This window comes from Nicotiana tomentosiformis, chromosome 6, assembly GCF_000390325.3.
Source record: "Nicotiana tomentosiformis chromosome 6, ASM39032v3, whole genome shotgun sequence".
NCBI lineage: Eukaryota > Viridiplantae > Streptophyta > Magnoliopsida > Solanales > Solanaceae > Nicotiana > Nicotiana tomentosiformis.
In genome coordinates this window covers 7240130-7247474 of record NC_090817.1, presented here as the reverse complement: position 1 = coordinate 7247474, position 7345 = coordinate 7240130, and the positions used below count along the sequence as shown (strand labels likewise).

The 7345-nt window shown below is 33.9% G+C and overlaps 1 long non-coding RNA gene across 1 annotated transcript; it reads left to right on the top strand.

Moving 5' to 3' along the window:
- The first annotated feature begins 327 nt into the window (after window positions 1-327).
- Window positions 328-3121, top strand: LOC104108117 (uncharacterized). Its single transcript, XR_688947.4, has 2 exons — window positions 328-423; window positions 1736-3121. It is a non-coding gene; the product is annotated as an uncharacterized lncRNA (long non-coding RNA).
- The last annotated feature ends 4224 nt before the right edge of the window (window positions 3122-7345 follow it).

The window sequence follows — 7345 nt, the reverse complement described above, 5'->3', positions numbered from 1 at the left end:
TTCCCATTTTTGAGTTCAACTCTAGATTCATAGATAGTATTTAATTGGAGATCAAGCAATCAAATAATTAAGTGCAAGATTGAATAAATAAACCAATATGACAAATAAGAAATCAAAATCAATATTCAAATAACAATAGTCATGAAAGAACCACAACCTTAGAACATTAAGTTTAGCTCCACATAGACATGGTAGCAAAATAATAGATTTTTCTATTATATAGAAAAGGCAAGTTGGTCGACCAAGGGCAGAATTGTCATTATACTCTGCCACAAAAGTGCTTTTAACAATGCGTGTCTTCAAAACTCTTTCGTCTGTTCCAACAGAACTAAGGCGTATCCTACTATCCTTTCAGTTCTCCTTTTTCAGACATTAAGGAATACTCTGTGCTCCTGTATTTTCTCATCTGTCTTACGATTCAAGGTATGGTTCTCTTAAATTTTTCTCAAATCATCTTCGTCTTGTTTTTTCCTTTATTTTAAGATCTCTTAACGGTTTTCATTTTTATGGATTCATTTCCATGGCTGCTGTTATTTTATGGTGACAAAACAAACTACAGATGCATGTGTTAATCACTTAATGATGGATTAAGTTTCGATTTAATTATTTGGACTTATAGTTGAAACCTATGAGCAACCTGTCTTCTTTATTTTCCTAAGCAGAGATTGAAACTTTTCATTGTACTTGGCATATTGTGGTTAGTAATTTTAAAGGATTACAGAAGAATGTGAATTTAAAATGGATGTTTATCTTTTGTTCAATTTAAATATGCCAAAGTTTAATTAATCCTCTGTTACTTTAATGGAAAAACATTGTTATACTCTTTGAATTATTTTTTTACATGGATGGAGGAGTTAATTACTTAAATCGTCATCTTAGTTATGCAAATACGGTCGTAAAAATAATCTACTTTTTATACCGTACTTTGTTCACTAAAAGGCATGTCAATAACATGGTTGTGAACTTGTCGTCCTTATATATGTCAATAACTTACTGATAACGCGAACATGACAAAATGGTTGAAGAAGCTAAGAGGTGTTGTACCAAAATTTCAAGATAAAAGGTCTAGGAGAGTTGAAATGCTTCCTTGGAACTGAATTTGCTGGATCATAACAAGAAATCAGATGTATCAACACATGTATGCTCTATATCATTAATCTCAAAGCTGTGATTAGATTGATGAGGTTACAGATTGAATTTTTGGTATAAGAAAAACAAATAGGTAGTCATTTAAAGCTCAAGTTGAATTCGTTTAGGAACTCTTTGTTTTCTAACTAATTGTTATACTCCATACGACACATTCGCCTCTTGCATTCTAACCTATACAGAGTTGATATTCTATACTAGATCGAAGCTTAATTAGAAATTGAGCTTTTTTTAGTTGTTAACTAGAAATTGGGCTCAAGTAATGGATATATAAGGAGCAAATAGTTCTCGACAAAGCAATGTTTCAGTTATATGTCTACTTGAAAGTAGTTTTAAATATGCAAACTTGTGCGGAGCATAGTCTTACATATCTTGCTACAGCTCTTTCAGGAACCAAAGGTGATTCTTCAGATATTACCATGATATTGACCTTCCATTACTAGCCTCGCATCCTTTTGAATGTTTAAGTATTCTTGATATTAACGACATAATTCAATTTTATCATTCAGATCTACTGATTAAGGATTATTATTTCCTGTATTTAGTAGGCGAACACTAGATTAGTCTCACCAGTTATTAATGGTTCCAGGGAGATCATCTTAGCTTTCCGTAGATGTGTCTAACCAAAAAATGATGTTCCTTCTGCTTTTGGTCCTTAACCATCCAAAGTTGTTAAGGTATTTTCAATTGAAACTTTCATTTTTGTATTTCTTCTTTCAAGATACTAACGACTTCCCTTTTTTAAGTTTCTTCTTAAAAATATTGCGTTAAGTGTCGTGGGAGCCAGAAGGAAATACGAAGGGTAAAACTTCATGTTAAAAGTAAGATTCGCCAAAAACACTAGATCCAAAGAGATGTCTAATTTTACTAATTGAGAAAATTTATCTGTTTATCTTCTCCGTACTTATAAAATGTTATGTGATTTTAATTTATTTGTTTTGTTTATTATGTGTATATGTTTTCTCTACTGGAAGATCTGAAAAATATTACGACTTAATTTTTTCTTTGTCAAGTCTTCCTAATATTATCATTTAAGAGCGACTTTTCTACATGATTGCATTTACTTTCATTTTGATCTTCACATTCAATATGTTTGAGAATTTGAGATTTGTGGAGATAGAGACGCTTCCTAAATGGTTCAAACAAGTCCCACATTGAGAGATACTCTTGAAACACTCATAGACGAAACACTAATTGCAAGAAATGATAAACATGGACATGAAAATGCAATTTTTGCTCTATGATGCTGACCTAAAGTATAGTTATATCTTATTCATGAGTACTTTCACAATGAAAAGGTTACATTACTTGATATGTGTTAAATACTGAATAGGTGATCCTTGCGGCCAATAAAGTATAACTTTTCTTGGTTGTATATCGTCAAAATAGGATTCTAGCAGTCATGAGTCTCTTTGATTATGTTATTGGCTAATGTAGTATCTGGATATATGTACATGGAGACTGAACATATTGATTCTTTTGATAAATTGTTGACTTAATGATTAGATTCTTGAAGCTCAAATAAGAATTCACCACTTTATTGACTTACCAATTAGAATGTCTCCGACTTAGATCCGACGGACTTGGAAACTTTGCTCTATGTTGCAAGATCTATCATAAAAACTTGAAGAGGTGCCTTCCACTTATGTAGTTTTGTATCTTCTGTCTATTTATTTGGTTATTAATCTTTTTCAGCGGAATCCAATTTATTTGATATATTTTGGAACAGGTTAGTAGCACAAATGAGCCTCTAATTTGCATTTACACATTCTCAGAAGGAATTTCTTTCAATACGTGCACCTAATTTTTTTTTTCGAGAATTGTAAGCTACTTTCTAATGAAGGCTTAAAGGATTTTGCTTCTCTGTGTTGAAAATTTTCAAGATTTTTATGTTAATGCGCTGTTGATATGCAAGACTTGTATGAATATATTGTGATCGGTACAAAATACTAAAGGAGATTGGCTTTTAAGGAAAGTATTTCGACTTGAACGATAACCGTTTCGAAGGACGAATTCCTCCCACGCTTGGCAATTTTTCAAACATTGTGGAAATGTTAAGTGCACTTTGAGTTGTCATTGTCAGTATGTGGGTTTCTTTTTTTATCCAGAGCTAAATATGATTTGTCATCGTTCACTTTAATTCAGATTGATTTCCTAAGTTCAAGTATATGTGATATAGCTTGAATGGTTGTTTCTATGATTGATAAATAATTTGCTTCGTTCTGCGTCTTCCCTAAGCATCAGACTTCTTCGGTTTTTGCATATCAATATTTGAGACGTTTGATTTACATGGCATGTATTGGACTTTTTAAGTTTTTGTGTCTTCACGTTTGAGAATTTGAGTTTACATCACCTTGTAAACAAAGAATATTTGCAACATTTGAAGTCATTTTACAGTCCAAGTTCTAAGGATCATGCTTAGTTGTTATCTCTTGGTTACGGTTTTATGTTTCTTGAAATTAAGCAATGACCAATCATATTAGAATATGCATATGCAAAATCATCAATATTCTGAATGATATGTATTGGTCCATACTGAAACCAATTCAAGGATTGAAAAGAAAAAAGAAATCGTCAGATGCTCGAAAATGTGAAATGTTGGGCCCATGCTTTGCATGGGCTAAATCTATCTAGTTTATACAAAGAAACATAAAAATTACTACCTTTGGTGGAAGAAAGATGAAACCCGACCTCCACGGCGGCTCTGTGCTCTCCCCTTGGTCCAAAGTTACTCTCAAAAACGTCCTCTCCCCATAAAAATAGATTTAGAACCCCTTTTATAAGAGTTAGGAATATGTAGGGTCGAAATAACTTTGTCCCGAGCAAACTAGAAAAAGTCCCGCCTCCAGCGTCTAGGGCAGCGCCTCGTGCTGACCCTGCCGCTGAAACCTATTAGCTTTTCACGCTCAAATCTTGGTTTCGAGGTACGTTTTCCTTCTTTTGTTATTTGCTTTGCTTTGTATATATTTGTCTTCCAATTGGGGGAACAAACACCAAAGGGTGCACCCTTTGTCTCCTTCTATATTTTTCTTTTTTTTTTTTATTTCGTATTTTATTCAATTTTATTCCAAATCTTTTAATCCTCATACCACTTTATTCCTACACAGTTAAAATATAATATTAAGCATAAAATAATATAATTAATACTCAAAAGATGATTAAAAGAACTAGAATGTGAGGCAATAATAGTTAAATATATGCATTTTTTAGCCGAACATCATAACACTAATGATCAAGAAGCATCAACTACTGAAAAGAATTTCATAATAGTAATTTCAAACCTCCACAGCGGTCTTGACCCGGATCCTGCGTGCAATGGCAAAGCCAGAAACTTCATGAAAAATGTTCAAAATTTAACATATACATATAAAAATATTTTTTGGTCTACATACACAGTATAACTTTCTGTATATAAAATATAATTTTTCGCTGAAGGGTGTTCGGCTGACCACCCTTCAATGTATATGGCTACGTCACTGCCTGCGTGAGAGCAGAATATTTTGTGTACCGGGCTGCTTTTTTTACACACTAAAGTGCTACGATTTTTAGTAAGTAGAGCAGAGTTTTGTACTCTCTTCAGAAGTTCAATTGATTCCCTTTGGAGTAGTTTCAATGATTAATCTAAGTTGCCTCTTTCACGTGAAGATCAAAAGGATGCAAAGTGTATAATTTTTAGGCATGTGCACTCCTATGTAGTATAAACCTATCAATAATTTTTTTGTATTATATTATTTAAGTTGGAAGATACATAATAAAAAACTTGATAGATCAAAATGTTCATGTAAACAAAAGTAATTGACGAAATTCGTAAGGATGAAATTTAAAGGATTTGACGGAAAGGCACTACTAAGAGCATGAAAACCTTACCGGGTTTAGACGTAATAAGGAATGATATAGTAAGAGCATGGGAGTGTGTGCGCGCCTTTAGAACAAGCATGAAATTATATCTTAGAATTTTAGTGGGGTAGGTTTTTTTTAAATTATTATTAAGTTAATGATGTTGGGCATATTTCTATAAATTTTAATGTTACTTTCCTATGTTTTAAACGTTTTTGATACTATTTGGTGTTAAAAATGCCCAATATGTGTTAATTATTGGCTTTATAACTAATTAAGTTCCGTGTGATGATTTAGGATGTTTGGAGTGAAAAAATATGAAGAAAAAATATTCCCGCTATATGAAAAGAGGGTGGATGTGTCGCATCCAACCTTGAAAAAAAGGCAGCGCAGTGCTACTTGGAAAAAAGGCAGCGCATCCTTAGCAGTGAAGTTAGAAGAAGGCATCTACCTTAGCATCTGCACTTGGGCGCAGCAAAGTTGAGGGGACATAGGGTGGATGTGAAGCATCCACCCCAGCATCCGATGCCGATAAGTTCAAGTTGAGGCAGACGCGAAGCATCTAACTTAGCATCAATCCCTGAAGCTGATTCGAAAAAGAAAAAGGAAAACTTTGGCCCATAACTTTTGTACGCAATATATAAGTTAAAAATGCCCCTTTTAGGTCATCTAACACACTGGGAAACGGAGAAAAGCCATCACAGAATTTGGGACCCGTGGAATTCGTCTTGAGTTCTTTTTTCCCCCTTCTTTTATTGACTTTTATGTGTTCTTGAGAATTATTTGAGATTGCTACCATGACTATGCATGGCTAAACTCGGTAATTCTGGGTTTATCGTTTCACATGAATATTAATATTCGAATATTGATTTGACGATTTAATTTGTCATATTAGGTTGTTTATTCATATCCTGAGTTTAATTATTTTACTGCCAAGCTAACAGTGAAATACTATGTCTGAATCTTAAGTTGAACTTGAAAGAGGTAATTCTTGATTGCAATAGGATTGAATAGAGCGCAATGTTGAACCTAGTCATTGGGGAATTGATTTGCGAATACGGATAGAAATATATCTATTTGTCGTGCTTAGCCAATTGTACAAGAGATTGTCAATGCGTTATTTTTATCTCTAATGTCATAGGAACATAGGGTTTAGAATAAATTTAATAGATGAGTAGAAGTTGTCAAATTTCTACGAGTATTATTGTCCTTGCAGATTAATAACCCGGATAAATTAATAAGTCGAGTTGATTGAAGAATTCAACAGGACTGTTATCCAACCATGATCTTGGAATATTATTTCTCATTGAATTCAACTCTTCGTGATAAGTGTGCTAGTTAATTAGTTTTTCTTTTTATTAATATTATCATCAGTAGAATTAATTAAACAGAAATTATCTTGAACTTATTTTTAACTCGATAAATTAGAAATTGCTTGATTTAGTTGATAATTGACCATAAGTTCTCATGGGAACGATACTCTACTCACACTTTATTACTTGATTGACCGTGTATACTTGTGTGTGCGATTTAGGCCAACAAGTTTTTGGCGTCGTTGCCGGGGACTTCGAAATTAATTGTTTTACTAAATTAAGCTTTTACTACTCATCGAGTTATGTTTTTAATCTTCTTGTGTTAGAAGCCAGGATAGACTACAGGATTTTGACCCAGAACCTGAGAGAGCATTTCGTAGAAGGTTGAGAGAAGCTCGAGAAGCAAATAATCTACAAGCACTCATTCAACTTCCTGTTGAAATGACAGATGAACACCCATTGGTAGTACAAGAGGTGGCCATGCCTGGCATTGTTAATGTCACCTCTAGTATCGTTAAGCCTAGGATCATTGGACATTTCGAGCTTAAGCGGAGCATGATCCAGGTACTTCATGCAAATGGACAGTTCATGGGACTGCCACACGAGGACCCGCAACAACATATTCTGAATTTTTTGGAGATTAGTGATACTTATATCACTAACGGGGTCACATCTGATTATGTCAGGCTCACATTGTTCCCTTTTTCTCTGTTGGGAGAGGACAAGAGATGGTTGAAATCTAAGCCAGATAACTCTATTGCTTCGTGGAATAATTTGGCTCGCAAATTCTTGTCTAGGTTATTTCCTACTGGTAAAACCGCAAAGATAAGAAGTGAGACAGTTGCATTTAAATATAGAGAAGGTGAATCACTATATGCAACCTGGGAGAGATTCAAGGGGCTACTAAGAGACTGGCTACACCATAACCAAACCAACGAGGTACTGGCTCACACTTTTATCAAAGGTCTTCACCCTGGAACAAAAATAGTGGTAGACGCAGCAGCTGGTGGTCAAGTATTAGAAAAGATCTTTGATGAGATTTATGCGCT